Genomic DNA, 17987 nt, shown 5'->3' with positions numbered 1-17987 from the left:
TAGGGCAGTGCAGATCCTGCCAAGGTAGAACAGTGGATGAGTATGATTACCACCATCCTGGATTTCATGAGGGTGACTGGTAATGAAAGGGTGGCCTGTGCCACTTATATGTTTCGGGAGGATGCCCGAATCTGGTGGGAGGTTATTACCCAGACCAGAAATTTTAATGCCCTGAGTTGGGAAGAGTTTCAGACTCTGTTCAACGAGAAATACTTCAATGATGCCATCAGGGCAACAAAAGTAGAGGAATTCATTAGGCTACTTCAGGGAGGTTTGTCAGTCACTAAGTATGCCTTAAAATTTGATCGTTTGGCGAAATTAGCCATGGAGCTGGTTCCCACTGATGGGACCAGAAGAGAGAGATTTCTTCAGGGGCTACAGCCTAGATTAGCCCGTGATGTACGTATCACCACTGTGGCTAGGGTTACTACCTATGCACAGGTGGTTGAGAAGGCACTCACAACTGAGAGTGCAAAGAACAAGATTTGGCGAGACAGTGCAGCCAGAAAGGAGTTTAGGAGGATAGGTCCTCCATTTGTGGGTTTTGGTAGGGGTGGAGGCCCCAATGAGTAGAAAAGGAAGGTTCCTGACACCTTCCCAGTTCCAAGTCCTGATAGGTGGCCCTGTGGTATCTCAATGGGTCGTCCAGGTGGTAATGAAGCCTGGAAGTCTTATCATGAATGCTCTAGATGCAAGAGGTTTCATTTGGGAGAGTGTAGGTCAAGGGCCTGCTTCTCATGTGGAGCAGTGGGTCATCTTAAAAAGGATTGCCCTAAGGCCAGAAAAGAAGAACCCAAGAAAGTGGACAGCTCGACCCCAGCTCGAGTGTTCTCATTGACACAAGCAGAGGCTAAGGCTTCTCCCTCAGTTGTTACAAGTCAGCTTCTTAGTGTTGGAACCCCTTATAATGTGTTGATTGATTTTAGTGTTACACACTCTTTTGTTGCTAGTAGTATTATTGATAGACTGTGTAGACCTTGTGATTTTTATGCTGTGGGGTTTGCAAATTCGTTACCCACTGAAGAGTTAGTGGTATCCAAGAGATGGGCCAGATCTTTGCCAATGACAGTGGAGGGCAGAGACTTATCAGTAGATTTGATAGAGTTGGTTATGATTGACTTCGATATGATATTGGGTATGGATTGGTTGGCAAAGTATGGGGCAACCATTGCCTGCAGAAGGAAGTTGGTCATCTTTGAGCCTGAAGGTGGGATCCTTTTGTGTTTGTTGGTATTGTGCGTGGACCTCGCATACCTATGATTTCTGTTATGAGAGCTAGGGATCTATTACAAGGAGGTTGCATTGGATTCTTAGCCAGTATGGTTGATACTACTCAGGTCGTGCCAGTGAGACCAGAAGAGACCAGATTAGTTTGTGAATTCTTGGATGTGTTTCCAGAAGATTTGCCAGGGTTGCTACCACACAGAGAAATATAATTCGTGATAGAACTGGCACCAGAGATGGAGCCAGTGTCTAAAGCACCTTACAGAATGGCCCCAGCTGAGTTGAAAGAGTTAAAAGTACAGTTGCAGGAACTGTTGGATTTGGGTTTTATCAGACCTAGTTTCTCACCTTGGGGTGCGCCAGTTCTGTTTGTAAAGAAGAAGGATGGTTCTCTGAGGATGTGTATTGATTACAGAGAACTGAATAAGTTAACAATTAAGAATAAGTATCCTTTGCCAAGGATAGATGATCTGTTCGATCAGTTGCAAGGCAAGAAGGTATTCTCAAAGATCGACCTTCGTTCTGGTTATCATCAGTTGAGGGTCAAGGAGGGAGACATACCAAAGATTGCTTTTCATAACAGGTATGGGAATTATGTGTTCTTAGTCATGTCTTTTGGATTGACTAATGCCCCTACTGCTTTTATGGATCTGATGAACAGAGTGTTCAAGGATTATATTGACCAGTTTGTGATCATCTTCATCGATGATATTCTGGTATATTCTCAGTCTGAGTCAGAGCATGAGCAACATCTGAGGTTGGTTCTACAGAGACTGAGGGAACATAGATTTTTTGCAAAGTTCAAGAAATGTGAGTTCTGGTTATCTCAAGTATCCTTTCTTGGGCACATTGTCAGTAAGGAGGGGATTAAGGTAGATCCAGCAAAGATTGAAGCGGTCAGAGATTGGCCAAGGCCATAGAATGCTTCTGAGGTTAGAAGTTTCCTTGGATTGGCAGGTTATTATAAACGTTTTGTGGAAGGGTTGTCAAAGATTGCTACTGCATTGACTGAGCTGACATGCAAGAGTTAGAAATTTATGTGGTTAGATAAGTATGAGAACAACTTCCAGGAACTGAAGTAGAGATTGATTACAGCTCTGATTCTGAGTCTTCCAACAGAGCAGGAGAAGTTTGTGATTTATTGCGATGCTTCTCATCAGGGTTTGGGCTGTGTTTTGATGCAATCAGAGAAGGTAATTGCTTATGCCTCTCGTCAATTGAAGGAGTATGAAAAGAGGTATCCCACTCATGATTTAGAGTTGGCAGCTGTGGTCTTTGCTTTAAAGATATAGGGGCATTATCTTTATGGAGAGAAGTGTGAGATCTATACAAACCACAAGAGCCTGAAATACTTCTTCACTCAGAAAGATTTGAATATGAGACAAAGGCGTTGACTGGAGTTTGTAAAAGTTTATGACTGTGAGATTTTGTATCATCCAGGAAAGACCAACATGGTAGTAGATGCTTTAAGCTGGAAGGGTCTGGGACAGATTTATGGTGCGAGGCTGATAGCCAGGGAGTTAGCAGATGATATGACCAGAGCTAGTATAGAGTTGTTGGTGGGCCAGTTGGTTAATATTACGCTACAATCTACATTGTTGGAGAGAATCAAGGAGGGTCAGTTGAGTGATCCACAGCTGATCAAGATCAGAGAGGATGTTTTGGCTGGAGCATCCAAAGATTATACAGTGTCTGAGTTAGGCTTGTTGAGATACAAAGGGCGGATATGTGTTCCGTTAAACACTACTTTAAGGCGAGAGATTCTAGATGAATCTCATACTACACCTTACTCTTTGCATCCAGGCACCACGAAGATGTATCGGGATGTGAGATCGTTGTATTGGTGGCTAGGGATGAAGAGAGATGTAGTGGAATATGTGGCTAAGTGCTTGACATGTCAACAGGTCAAGGCTGAGCATTAGAGGCCAGCAGGGTTATTGTAGCCTCTGGATATCCCAGAGTGGAAGTGGGAGGACATCGCGATGGATTTCGTGGTGGGCTTACCCAAGACTGTTGGTCAGCATGATTCTATTTGGGTGATAGTGGATCGCTACACCAAGTCAGCTCACTTCTTGCCAATGAGGACTACTTATACAGTTGATCAATATGCAGATCTCTATGTGAGAGAGATCATGCGCCTCCATGGAGCGCCGATGTCGACTGTGTCAGATCGGGACCCCACTTTTACTTCCAAGTTCTAGGGAAGTTTACAGAAGGCCATGGGTACACAATTGAAGTTCAGTATTGCTTATCATCCTCAGACAGTGGGAAATCTGAGAGGACGATCCAAATATTAGAAGATATGCTACGAGCATGTGTGCTGGACTTTGGTGGATCCTGGAGTAAGTATCTACCTTTGATAGAGTTTTCCTACAATAACAGTTATCATTCTACCATTGGAGTTTCACTTTATGAGATGTTGTATGGTAGGAAGTGCAGATCTCCCATTCATTGGGATGAGACAGGTGAGGCCAATGAGAAGATTAGAGCTCGGATGCTCGCTTCTTAGAGTAGGCAGAAGAGCTATGCAGATCTCACACGAAGGAACGTGGAGTTCCAAGTGGGAGACTATGTCTTCCTTAGAGTCTCGCCATGGAAAAAGGTGAGGAGATTTGGAAAGAAAGGCAAGCTGAGCCCTAGGTTTGTAGGTCCATTTTAGATTCTGGAGAGGATTGGTCAGGTGGCTTACAAGTTGGCCTTACCTTCGGCATTGCCAGCCGTTCATAATGTGTTTCATGTTTCAGCTCTTCGGAGGTATGTATCTGATGTGACTCATATTTTGAGCTATGAAGATCTGGGGCTTGAAGCAGATCTCTACTTTGAAGAGCAACTAGTCTAGAAACTTGGCAGAAAGGATAAGGTCCTCAGGAATAAGACGATACCTTTGGTTAAGGTATTGTGGAGGAACAACAAGGTCAAAGAATTGACCTGGGAGCTAGAGTCAGATATGCAAAGTCAATATCCCGAGCTATTCAGGTAAATTTCGAGGATGAAATTTCTATAAGGAGGGGATAATTGTAATGCCCTGAAATCCTTAATGTGGTTTAATTGCTGGATTAGTAGGCCGGAAGGGCCATAACTGTTTAATTATGCCATTAAATGATTATGTGAATTATATTATAATATGATGTTATATGCATGCAAGTGGGTCCACATTTGATTATTAGGGTGTTTTGGTAATTTGGCCCGTTGAGGGCATATTTGTGTATTTTGGTGCATATTGTGAATTATGGATGAGAACCCATTATTATGGGGATATATTCGAGCTATTCGACATGAGACGGTCTTATTTATTAGTGATTTTGTCACAACGAGGTCTTTTATTGAGATATTGAGTAATGAGAATGTTATTTGATGATAAATTGGGAGTTATTGAGATCAAGAAGAAATTCTGGAAGCTTTGACTATAATGCCCCTGGGAGTGTTTTCGGGACCCCGAGCACTAGGTTTTATTTGAGGTTACTTAAGCTTGAAGTCGCTTGTCAGATAGAACCGTATGCTAGGAAAACACTTTTTCTCTTCCCGTTAGTTCTTTTTACCGTCTGAGGTATTTTTGAAGAAATCTTGAGTTCTAGGAGTCGGAATCAAGCGACGATCGAGGCACAGCGATCCTAGGAAATATTAGAAGCTTCTTGACCAAAGGATTTGATGAGAAACAACCCAATCAAAGGTAATCTAAGCTTTAAGTTTTCAGTTTTTAGAGTTTCTAAGTTTCGAATTGGATTTTGTGAATCGTTGAGTTTTTGGTTCGTTTGAGCCTTAGGATTTGATGGTTTTAGATCATTGGGAAGTTTGGGAACTTTGATTTTTTGGATTTGAAGATGTTTAGGTATGTTTTTGGAAGGTTTAAAATGGGAGAAAATGGAGTTATGGCTGGTTCCCGTGTGGGGGCCGCGGCTCTGTTCTTGGGCGCCGCGGCCTAGGCTTGATGAAGGAGGTGGCTTGCTGTTTGGGAAGTTAGGGCCGCGGCGCTAGGCAGAGGCAGAAGTGGGTTTTGCTTCTGTTTGGGGGCGGGCGGTGGCGAAAGTCTGGTGTGGGGCCGTGGCGCTTAAGGGCATCTTTGGCCAAATTTGTGTTTTAATTATGGGAACGCAAACCTTCGGCCTCGGGATCGTTCCTACTACCCGGTTTAATAAGATTCGATGTTTCGGAGGCTAGGTTTTGGTTTGGGAACCTTTTATTGCTCATTTTGTTAATGGAATGCCATATTTGGTTATGACCAGGTGACCGCTAAAGGAATAAAGTCAGATCGTTCTCAATGGTCATTCTTATATTAATTCTCACTCGAACCAGAGGTAAGAAAACTGCACCCTGTGTATATGACATGCATCATTGTTATTGAGGCATTTTGGTTGATAAATGTGGACATTGATTGCATATTAAATGCTTAGCAGAGCTTGATTACTTGTGTATGGAACTGATTAGTCAGGGATGACACTGGTCGCATATTACTGACTTGTGAGTCAGAAACGGCCTAAGTGTCCTGAATGCAGGGCCGATTAAAGATTAGATCTAATCGATTTCAGCGTTGAATGACTCTAGGGAATTATGCTGGACCAACCCTGAGGTCGATGAAACTTATAAGCGCTTGACTAGTCTAAGACTAGTTACTCAGAGCCAGGTCCAAAGGCCTAGGTGACAGCTTGTCAAATGGCTAGGGAGCGGAATCCCATGGTTGTGACTCTTTGGTCACAAGGTAGGTTATGTTGGTGACTAATCATCAAGCACCTATCCTGTTTAAGCTGGTGAAAGGTTCACTTATTTGTAAAGCCTCGGTGACTCTATCCTCACATGGCTAGAGGGAACGGAACCCACCTTAGTGACTTTTGCGACTGTCACTCATCGGTTTTGGACTGAAAGTCCTGAATGATTATTATGATCATTGTTGATATTATATTCATGCTCTATTGTGTTTTCTTGCTGGGCTTTGGCTCATGGGTGCTATGTGGTGCAGGTAAAGGGAAAGAAAAGCTCACCCATCCTTGAGTGGAGAGCTTAGGTGGTGCTGTGTGTTTATATTCAGCCGCTTGACCACCACGACCAAGGAGTTCTCAGAGGAGCTAGGGGGTTTACCCTATTTTTGTCACTTTGGTCGGTGGGTTTGTAAATTTGAAGCAGTAATGACCATTTTGAGTTGTAAATAACTTGTAAATGTTTTTTATGGGCCCATAAACAGTTTTATGTATTAAATAAAATATATCATTTCCTTTTGATTGGTTTTCCACCTTAGCCTGTTAATAATACCTAAAAGCACGTTTTTAACCAAAGAACTCGGGTAGCGAGTTAAATTTCTGGTTCACCGATCACCGTAACTGTTCTGGGGTAACCAGGGCGTTACAAACATAGTCAATAGCTTAGTGGGGCCTCGAGGCGCTTTGATTCGTCCCCCTATGGAAGGTGTTCATTAGTTATTTTGACAAGGTTAGATCTCGAAAGATAGATAATTATAGGTAAAATTCTACTAGACTCACCCCTACGGTGACTACTAGGACTAAATCTATGATTATCGAAACGGTGGGTCTAGCTCATAAAATAAGAGATTTTGTTTTCTTATTTTGATCGAATAGTAGGTTGTTAAGAGTGGTGTCCATTACTAAATGAGTTTACAACTCAATTTAACTAGTGGTATTTTTGACTCTTGCCAACTGGGACAAGGATATCATAGATCAGTTAAAGACCTAAAGAAATAGAGTTATGATTATTTTGGTATTTTTTCTCATATCCTACATATTTTTGGTGTATGTTGTGATATTTCTTGAAATTTTGTGAATAGAAGTTTTATTGAGAAAATGTGATTGATTTCTATTTTAATGGTAATTTGTAGTATAATAGTGTCTGTGTCTACTCCCATCCTTTCTCAACTTTTGATGGAGAAACTCACTGGAGAAAAATTCCTTAATTGGAAGCAAAATATCAACATAAAGTAAATTGGTGACAACTCCGAGTTCGTTATGATTGAGGAATCCCTAGAAGGAGCATTGTGGCCATGTTTGCAACTCTTTACAACTTCTTGAATTGTGGGAGGAACTGAACGAAGGCGACTTAAAGCTTAGAGTTGGGAATGGAGCGTTCGTTAAGGTCCAAGCTAGAGGCATAGCTCGTCTGAAGTTCATAAATAAATACTTAATTTTAAATGATGTATTTTTTATTCCAAATTTTAGTAGAAATTTAATTTTAGTTTCCATGTTGCAATTGGAACAATTTGTTATGACTTTCACAAGTTTTAATATATCTATTTCTTTCAATGGATCAAAATTTTGTATTGCATGTTTAGAAAATGGGCTTTATATTCTGCGACCTAACGAACCCCTCGCTCTTAATAGTGATTTATTCAAAGTTGCTAAACCAAGGACCAATAAACGTCAAAAGACCGATAACGATAATATAACATATTTATGGCACTTGAGAAAAGGTCACATTGGCTATGATAGGATTCAAAGACTTCCAAAGGACATGCCATTGAGGGAACTCACCTTAGGTGAATTACCTATCTGTGAATCTTGTCTAGAAGGCAAACTGACCATGCGTCCATTCTCTGCAAAGGGTGATAGGGCCAAAGAACCACTTGGTCTTGTGCATTCAGATGTTTGTAGACCTTTGAATGTACAAGCCAGGGGTGGTTTTGAGTATTTCGTCACTTTCATTGACGATTACTCAAGATACTCATGTCTTTACCTAATGCATAGGAAATCAGAAACATTTTCAAAGTTTCAAGAATTCCTAGCAATGGCTCAGAACCAATTAGGTAAAATGTTAAAGATCTTGCGATCTGATAGGGGTGGAGAATATTTGGATATGCAGTTCCAATATCATTTAACTGAACTTGAGATTTTATCACAACTTATTGCCCTAGGTACTCCGCAACAAAATGGTGTAGCTGAACGCAGGAACATAACTTTATTGGAAATGGTTAGATGCATGCTTAGTTACTCAACTCTACCAACTTCATTCTGGGGACATGCAATTGAAACCGCGAACGACATTCTCAATGTCGTGCCGTCAAAATCAATCCCCAAAACACCTTTAGAACGCTGGAATGGTCGTGAACCTAGTTTACGCCATTATAGAATCTGGGGGTGTCCTTCTCACGTCCTGAGGAAAAAGGAGGGAAAGCTAGAACCGCGAACTGAAGTTTTCATGTTTGTTGTCTATCGTAAAGGTACTTGGGGTGGATTTACGCTGACTTGCCAATCTACGATATGATCTACTTACACATTTTGGTGTTATGTTCTTTCCAGAACATTAGCAAAGTAGATAAGACCGGATTTATTTGTTACATCGGACAAGACCGGTATTGACAATTGATATGATAAGTAAACATACCGTTATTATCTATTCTAGTCATATCATATAGTTGACCATAGGTCAATGCAATCTTAATTTTGAGTGGTTAGTATTCTAACTGGTTGTATTATTGGAGTTCTTTGACTTGTTCGTTACCAACTTACCCTACGGACTAGCCCATACTTACATCTTGGGAACTCGGTGGTATAATTAAGTGGGAGTGTTAATCATAGATATGAACATCTATAGCTTCTTATGAAGAAGTGAAATGATGATTTCCTTTTAGTCTGGTTCAAGGTGTTAAATGATCGAGATCTCATTTCAGTAATTAAATTAGTTTACTGAAATATCATTTACAAGGAACTAAGTGTTTTAAGGATAAAATACAATGAGGGGTAAAATGGTATTTTAGTCCTATCTCATTGTAGACCATATATAGAGGATTGAGTGACAATTGTTGTTGTAACAATGGATAATTAATAGCGTGTCTATATTTTTTATAGAGCGTTCTTTGAATTCAAGAGTGTAATTCCGAGTCTATAGTGGAGTCACGAGGAATTAATAAGTTAGTAAATTTATTTGTTAGATTTATGATAACTTATTGGAGCTTGATTTCATAGAGCCATGGTCCCCATTGTACCTTGGATAAAATCATCTAGATAGTCTCAATTAATTGATTTAATTATCAGTTAGAACTATCAAAGTTGACCAGGTCAATTTGGATAGTTTCACAGAGTTATGTAATTTTGAGAAGAAAAGAGAAATTATGGCAGATTTATTAATTAAGATAAATTGGTATCTAAATTAATAAAGAAGTTTAAATCAAGGTTCAAATTATAAATAATTAATTTGATAAAGGATTTAAATAATTATTTAATTAATTAAATCAATAAAAATAATAATACAAGCCTTGATTTTAAGTCCGAGAACAGTAAAGGCCGAGAACGACAAAGGCCGAGAACGGCATAGGGCAGGGACGATAAAGGCAGGGATTAGTGTTAAACATGTTGAATTGAGACTGCTAGGGCGAGTCCCTCTAAGGGTGTTATACTCATTCACTCAGTGAAGACCGTGACCCTAGTGCCTGGTAAAGCACCTGGGTCGGCATATGGTTCTACATGTTTAATCTGCTATCTTTTTAAGCTGTTTATTATGCTATGTGGTTATTAGCGAGCTGGGAAAGGGCATAATTATATCAGCCATGTGGAATCCACCTACCCGGAGCTATTGTTACTAAGTTCTACCTCTTTAGCTCGATGTAACCAAAGGTTTAGTGAGATTACTAAGGCATCAGGTCAGCAGTGTGAACACCACGGGCTGAGACTATATCAAGCTCGGGGTACGAGCTTGAGTTGACACCTCCAATCCTTTATAAAGTCAACCACACAATGTAAACGTGCATATATCAGACATCACGTGTGTACTCCATTCCTGAATTCTCGGACACGCAACATAAACGTGCGTGTTTAGGCACCCATGACTGGGTTGGGCCATGCGGCCCATTATCCCCCTTACCTATTGATTGGACCACACTTCATTGTCAGGTTTTAGGAATTAATCATGAATGTCATAGAAGTGACATGATGGGTAAGAAGGTCACGGGATGACCTCCCTTGCCAACACCCAGGTGCCCTCTCCCTATAAATATGGAGACTCTGGGAGTTGCAAGGGGTTGGCTTCTAATTTGTAAAGAAATATCCTGTAATGAATATCAGAGATATATCAATAATATTGGCTGGTGGACTAGAAGGATTTTAACCTTTGAACCACCTAAAAAAAAATCCGTGTTATAATTTTCCTTTGAGATCATTCATTTGTTACGGTTCATCATTTAGCACTAATCCCTCTCCTTATTCATATAATTATCTGTTGCCGAAGAACTGCGTCAACAGGTTGGTGCTTTCATTGAGAGCTTTTAGATTGGTGCTATCACAAATACCCAACCATGGTTGTCACTCGCTCAAGACATGGTAACGAGGCGGACCAACGTGACGGGTAGGAGGCCCACCATGCCGCCATGACCGATGACCAGAACCCTGGGGTTCAGCAGCAACTGGGGAAGCAGCCAATGGGCCAAGATGACACTGGAAGTTCAGCTCCCCGGCTGCCCAATTCGAACCCGGATTTCTACACGGCGATAGAAATGGAAAATGCACAATTGAGGAGTCAGCTGGCAAAAGCAAACCAACAGATTCAAGAGGTTTTGGCCCAACTACCCCCTCTTACAACCAACGCTAACGTCAGAAAGAGGCACGACGAGACTCATAAGTCCCACCGAGGTAACCGGTCCAGGCCCAGTCGGTTGGTCAGACCCCCAGCATTAAATTCTACTCCCACGTCGCACCACCGGGAAACCACATTTGAGGAACTTCCTAGGGCTGAGCAGCAATTCATCCGATCAGTCCGGACCTCAACTCCTAGCTCACTTCCGCCCTCGAGTGCACCCAGGAGGGCTCGAGGAAGCTCCCGAAGGAGATCCGGGGAGGGCTCGCGACGACAGCCGGCCCCAGCCAGCTGTCCTGTACCCCGGTCAGACCATCGAGCACAGAACGCGGAGGATGGTAGAGCGGAGCGGCCGCTACCTAACTTAATCCGCCCTGACGGGACTAGGATTGCGTCCCTGGTCAAACATCCTCCTTCACCGATTAGATACCCATCTCCTCCCCGTCCAGTCTGAGACATCTCAGCTCATGGGAGCAGCAGGAGAAATCCTCCTTCCGTCAGACCCTCTCATCGTGGCCGGACGCCCAGCAATGGCCCGGATCCTCACCCTTAGCGGCGAGCTCCGAGCTTTTCAAATGGAAGTTACCAGACCAGGAGTCTTCGAAGTGACATATCCGTCGGAGACCTGCGCCATCTCTTGAGCTCGGTGCAAAGCCCTCAGCCCACTCCGAGGGGCGACCTCCGAGATCGTCTAAACTCCCAATGAGGATACCCAGTTGGAAATAGAAGTCGTGCTCGCCAAAGGGAAGGCCTATCCAAAGTACGCGACAATAAGAATGTCCCACATAACCTATCTCAAGATAGGAGGGACAATAACCCACCTAACGCGTACCATGGAACCGGAGCTGTTGAAAGCCCCGGAACAACCAAGGAAGTCAGGACAAAACCCTTGAGCGTTTGGCTCAAATGGAGGAGTTGATGAGGAAACTCTTATCAGAAAAAGAAAAATATGAGTAAAACTCGGGGGACGAACTTGAGCTCTTCACCCCCAGCATAGCGTCTACGACATATCCACCTGGTTTTCATATGCCTCACTTGTCCAATTTCAATGGAGACGGGGACCCGTCAGATTATCTGGGTATGTTCAACTCCCTAATGATGGCCCACAACATCGATCCCGAGCTGAGATGTTTAATATTTCCTTCCACCTTGACTAGGCCGGCCAGGAAATGGTTCAAGCAGAGTAAAAAGCAATCCATCAGCTCGTGGAAAACCTTCTCCGCAGACTTCAAGAGAGCATTCCGAGCTTCTCAAGCTGCCCGCGTCAAAGCCGACACCCTGGCGAACGTAAGGCAGCAGCCCGATGAGCCTTTGAAAGCTTACCTGAGCTAATTTGCAAACGTCGCTGCTCGAGCCAGAGACACAGATGACAGCTCCAAGCTCATGGCCTCGAGGACTAGGATCCTCGTCGGAGGCAGACTCTGGGAGGAGATACAAAGGAAGGGTGTCAGCACCATAAACGAATTCCTAAATAGAGCCCAGGAATGGATAAACCTGGAGGAGGCGCGAGCATCAGCCGCAGGGACCAGCCAAGCCCCTGAACAGCCCGCTGGAGTGGGAACGGATGTCGTGACCGCAACACAAACTGTTACACAGAATAACCAGTTTGGTGGAGGCAAGAGAAAAGAGAGTAGCGAGGGCGGCCAGCACGGCTCGAAGAAGAGCAAGTCCGTAGAAAAATTTAAGCCAGTCTACGTGACTTATACCGAGCTCACACACACTAGGGAGAACATTTTCCTAGCAAACTCTGCTCGCCTCCCCTGGAAGAAGCCGGAACCGTTGAAGCACCAAATGGGTAAGCGAGACCCCTCCAAGTTTTGTCGGTTCCACAACGACATTGGCCAAAACTTTGATGACTGTAGGCACCTAAAGGATGAGATCGAGACTCTCATTAGAGCCGGACCCTTGGCTCAGTATGCGCGGAATAGAGTTCCCGCCGGCCATCCAGATCAGGAAGTCCCAATAAGTCAGCCCGGGTCTCGGGTAGATCAGGACGTCCCCCCTCCTGTGATAGGAGGAGAGATCTCCACGATCTCCGGAGGCCCCCATCTGGCTGGCACGAGCAGGGGTGCCCAAAATAGATATGCCAACGAACTTAACGCTCATAATGGAGTGGAGTTCGTCCCTGAGCAGCATCTACCCAAACAACAACGATTGGAGAGGCAACCAATCATATTCACCGAGGAAGATGCCAGTCACATCCAGTTCCCTCATAATGACCCTCTGGTCGTAGCCGCTCAACTTGCTAATCGGAGAGTTCGGAGAATACTGGTCGATAATGGGAGCTCGGTGAATCTGCTGTTCTGGTTTACACTGGAAAAGATGGGTTTATCCATCACTGAGTTAAAAGCCACCTCCATGATGCTATACGGATTCTCTGGAGAAGGATCGACAGCAATAGGAACAATCAAGCTGGTGATCACCCTAGGAGAGGGACCCCGGAATGTCTCGAAACTCCTCGAGTTTGTGGTCATCGATTGTCCCGCCGCATACAATGCTATTTTGGGCCGGCCTACATTGATAGCGTTTGAAGACATAACCTCCATCCGCCACCTCGCGCTAGGGAATGCTACAACATTTCTATGAAGGGAAAATCAAAATCCGGGCAGGTAACGATGACCATCCAGGGCGGAGATGAGGAATCTCAAGAACTTATGTCTAGTCCTGAGATTGAAAAACCTCAAAGTGCCAAAGGGGAGAATATCATCTTAAATAATGATATCGACCCCAGAGTAGGTGAGGATAGATCCGAGCTCCAGGCCATCGAAGAGCTCGAGGAGGTAAGCATCGATCCACAAGATCCCTCGAAGGTGGTAAAGCTCGGGAAAAATCTATGCAGCGAAAGGAAGGCGGAGTTAATTAAGTTCCTGCAAGAGAATCTAGATGTGTTCGCCTGGTCTCATGAAGACATGGTAGGGATCAGTCTGAGCATCATCATGCACACCCTCCACTTGGACAAAAGCGTGCCAGCAAAATCCTAGAAGCAAAGGCGCCTAGGAATAACCCGAGCTAAGGCCCTAGAAGAAGAAGTAGCCCGACTTTTAAAGTGCGGCTTTATCCGTGAGGCAAAGTTCCTGATCTGGGTTGCCAATCCTGTGTTGGTCCTGAAGCCCAAAGGGAAATGGTGGACCTACATCGACTTCTCTGATCTGAACAAAGCCTGCCCCGAAGACTGCTTCCACGGCGGGGCACGGGCTCATGTCTTTTATGGATGCATATTCGGGCTATAATCAGATCCCCATGAATCCAGCAGACCAGGAACACACTAGCTTCATGATCCCAACTAACGTTTATTGTTACAGGGCCATGCCCTTCGGGTTGATGAACGCCGGAGCTACATACCAGAGGTTGGTAAATAGGATGTTTGCCAACCAGATCGGGAAGAACATGGAAGTGTATGTTGACGACATGCTGGTCAAGTCGAAAACTGCCAATAACCATGTTTCCGATCTAGAGGAATGCTTTAAGATATTGAGAGAATACGACATGAGGCTTAACCCACAAAAATGCACTTTCAGGGTCGCGTCAGGAAAATTCCTGGGTTTCATTGTTAATACCAGGGGACTCAAAGCAAAACTTGATAAGATCAGGTCACTACTCGAGATGCCCTCACCCCCGTCACGAAAGGACGTTTAAAGTTTGACAGGAAGGGTGGCGGCCCTTAATCGATTTATTTCTAACTCTACCGACAAGTGTTTGCCATTCTACAACCTGCTTCGGGGGAATAAGAAATTCGAGTGGACTGAGGAATGCGAACGTGCCTTCCTCGACCTGAAATCACATTTAGACGAGCCACCCGTATTATCCAAGCCAACGGCAGGAGAACCTCTTTTCCTTTACCTAGCTGTCACGGAAGACGCAGCTAGCGCCGTATTAGTCCGAGAAGAAGACCGATCTCAAAAGCCAGTCTATTACATCAGCAAGAGGCTTCTCGGAGCTGAGTCCCGGTATCCGTTGATGGAGAAGATGGCTTTCTGTCTCATTACGGTCTACCGAAAGCTCAGGCCATATTTCCAGTCCCACTCGATACACGTCATAACTGATCAGCCTTTAAGGCAGTTTTTAGAAAAACCTGAAGCATCAGGACGTCTGTTGAAGTGGGCTATTGAACTCAGCCAATTTTAGATATTGTACATACCGCGAGCTGCAATAAAAAGCCAGGCCCTGGCTGATTTTGTGGCAGAGTGCACAGGATTCCGAGAAGATCCTGTAGAAGAGTCAGCCCAGGCCTCCTTAGCCCAGGCCTCATGGAAGTTCTTCGTAGATGTCTCATCTAACGAGAACGGCTCTGGGGATAGAATCATATTGATATCACTCGGCGTTGCGATTTGGATTCAAAGCATCCAACAATGAGGCTGAATATGAAGCTTTACTGGCTGGGCTAAGGATGGCCCAGGAGCTGAAGGCCAGCTCCGTCCAGTGTTACAGCGATTCCCAGCTCGTGGTAAACTAAGCGTTAGGGGAATACCAAGCACGAGGAACCAAAATGGCTGCTTACTTGGCAAAGGTAAAGAGCGAGCTATCCGCATTTGAGTGTGGCTCAATCGAGCAGATACCTCGGGAGCAGAATGCCAATGCGAACGCCCTCGCAAAGCTCGCTACCTCTGGGGAGGCGGAGACTTTGGGGCAGGTGCCGGTAGAGCTCTTGGAAAAACCAAGCATAGAAGAAGTCGGGGCGGAGGTTGATATGATCGACGCCAGACCGACCTGGATGACCCCCATCCTCGAATATCTCACAACAGGAAGGTTACCTGAAGAGAGAAATGATGCAAGGCGGGTACTTTACCAGGCTCCAAGGTATACGATGATAGATGGGACATTATATCGGCGTGGACACTCTCTACCTCTCCTATGGTGTGTTCTACCAAGCGAAGCGAAGACCATTTTCTAGGAAGTGCACGAGGGTTTTTACGGAGATCACACTGGGGGGCAAAACCTGGCCCTAAAGATATTAAGGCAAGGATATTACTGGCCCACTCTGTCAAAGGACTCGATCTCCTACGTCAAAAAATGTGAAGTGCCAGCGATTTACCATAGTTGACCGAGCTCCCCCGGTCGAGCTGAAGATGATCTCGTCCCCGTGGCCATTCGCGATCTGGGGGATTGATATGGTTGGTGCCCTCCCTACTAGAAAGGGAGGAGTTCGTTATGCGGTGATGGCTATCGACTACTTCACCAAGTGGGAAGAAGCAGAGCCCTTGGCAACGATCACTTCAAAAAGTGTCCTCGACTTCGTGGTCAAAAGCATTATCTACCGATTCGGGCTGCCAAAGAAGATCATGTTAGATAATGGAACGCAGTTCGATAGCGACCTCTTCACCGAATTCTGTGAGAGGCACGACATTGTTAAAAGCTTCTCCTCCGTGGCCTATCCCCAGGCCAATGGGCAGGTCGAGGACGTCAATAAGACGCTAAAGGCAAGCCTTAAGAAAAGACAGGAAGAAGCCAAGGGAGTCTAGCCAGAACAGCTCCCCTAGGTACTGTGGGCATACCGGACCTCGCATCGAACGCCGATGGGTCATACTCCTTTCTCCCTGGCTTTCGGGAGTGAGGCAGTCCTTCCTGTCGAAGTAAAGGTAGCCTCGCATAAAGTTCAGGCATTTGACCAAGACCGCAATGACGAATTGCTCTGCGCATCCCTCTCCCTGATTGAGGAAAGACGAGAAGATTCACAGCTACATCTCGCACATTATCAACCAAAGATCACTCGTTATTTCAACTCAAAGGTCAGGAAACGTGCCTTTAGTGTTGGAAACTTGGTCCTTAGAAGAGTCTTTCTAGCCAGTAAGGATCCCAAGGACGGAGTATTGGGACCGAACTGGGGAGGGCCCTACCAAATAACCGAGGTCATAAAAGAAGGAACCTATAAGCTAGCTCGGCTTAATGGAGAAGCAGTCCCAAGGACTTGGAACGCTATACACTTGAAGAAATATTATCAATAATATCTTTGTAAGGCTTAAGCAAAAAAGCCATCTTTTGTTTATTAAGTAATGAGAATTAAATCTTTTTACATTATTGTATATATTTGTGGATGTAACGTCAAGTAACCACGAAAGATCCTTTCCTAATTACTTGGGAGGCATATGTCCTGGATATAACCAGGTCTTCCTAAAAACTTAGAAGTTAGTTCAAATTGGTTGATTGATGTTTTTCTTAAAAAAAAAACGAGATATCGATAAAGGATTAACGCGAACTAAGTTGTATCTTGGATATAACCAGGTCGTCCTAAAAACTTAGAAGTTAGTTCAAATTGGTCGATCAATGTTTTTCTTTAAAAACACGAGATATCGATAAAGGATTAACGCAAACTAAGTTGTATCCTGGATATAACCAGGTCGTCCTAAAAACTTAGAAGTTAGTTCAAATTGTTTGATCGATGTTTTTCTTAAAAAACACGAGATATCGATAAAGGATTAACGCGAACTAAGTTGTGTGCTGGATATAACCAGGTCATCCTAAAACTTAGAAGTTAGTTCAAGTTGGTTGATCGATGATTCTCTTAAAAAGCACGAGATATCGATAAAGGATTAACACGAACTAAGTTTTCAAATAAATGTCCTAGATACAACTAGGTCCGAAAACTTAGAAGTTAGTTCAAGTTGGTTTATCGATGTTTTTCTTAAAAAGCACGAGATATCGATAAAGGATTAACATGAACTAAGTTTTCAAATTAATGCCCTGGATACAACAAGGCCCTTAAACTTAGAAATTATTTCAAATTGGTTGATCGACGTTTTTCTTAAAAAAACACGAGATATCGATAAAGGATTAACACGAACTATGTTTTTAAATTAATGTCCTGGATACAACCAGGACTTAAGTCTTAGAAGTTGGTTCAAGTTGATTAACAGATGTTTTTTCCTAGAAAAGCATAAGATGTCAATCACAACACCAACAGAAACTAAGTTATCACCAAATGCATGGAAGAGAAGTAACCATAAGGTCGTGCAAAAATATGTAAATAAATTGAAATAAAGTGGGGGATACCAATTGTTTCGAGGATAAAAACCTCGTGATGAAAAATTACAAAAAAAAAAAAAAAGTAAATGATAAAAGAAAAGGAGAAAAATCCTAAGCCCCGCCAGGCCGCTTTGATGAAGTCACCCCCTCGCCATCCTGCTCGGTGGCAGTGGAAGTATCCCCGGTCTCGGAGGGCGCCTCTTGTTGAAGGCTAGCCTTAAACTTCTCCAAAAAGGACCCCCACACGTCCAGCCCCAAGAAGGAAATGTCACCATATTGGTTGAAGGCCTAGCAGT

This window comes from Humulus lupulus, chromosome 1 (assembly GCF_963169125.1).
Source record: "Humulus lupulus chromosome 1, drHumLupu1.1, whole genome shotgun sequence".
Lineage (NCBI taxonomy): Eukaryota > Viridiplantae > Streptophyta > Magnoliopsida > Rosales > Cannabaceae > Humulus > Humulus lupulus.
Note: the sequence above shows the minus strand (reverse complement) of the source record.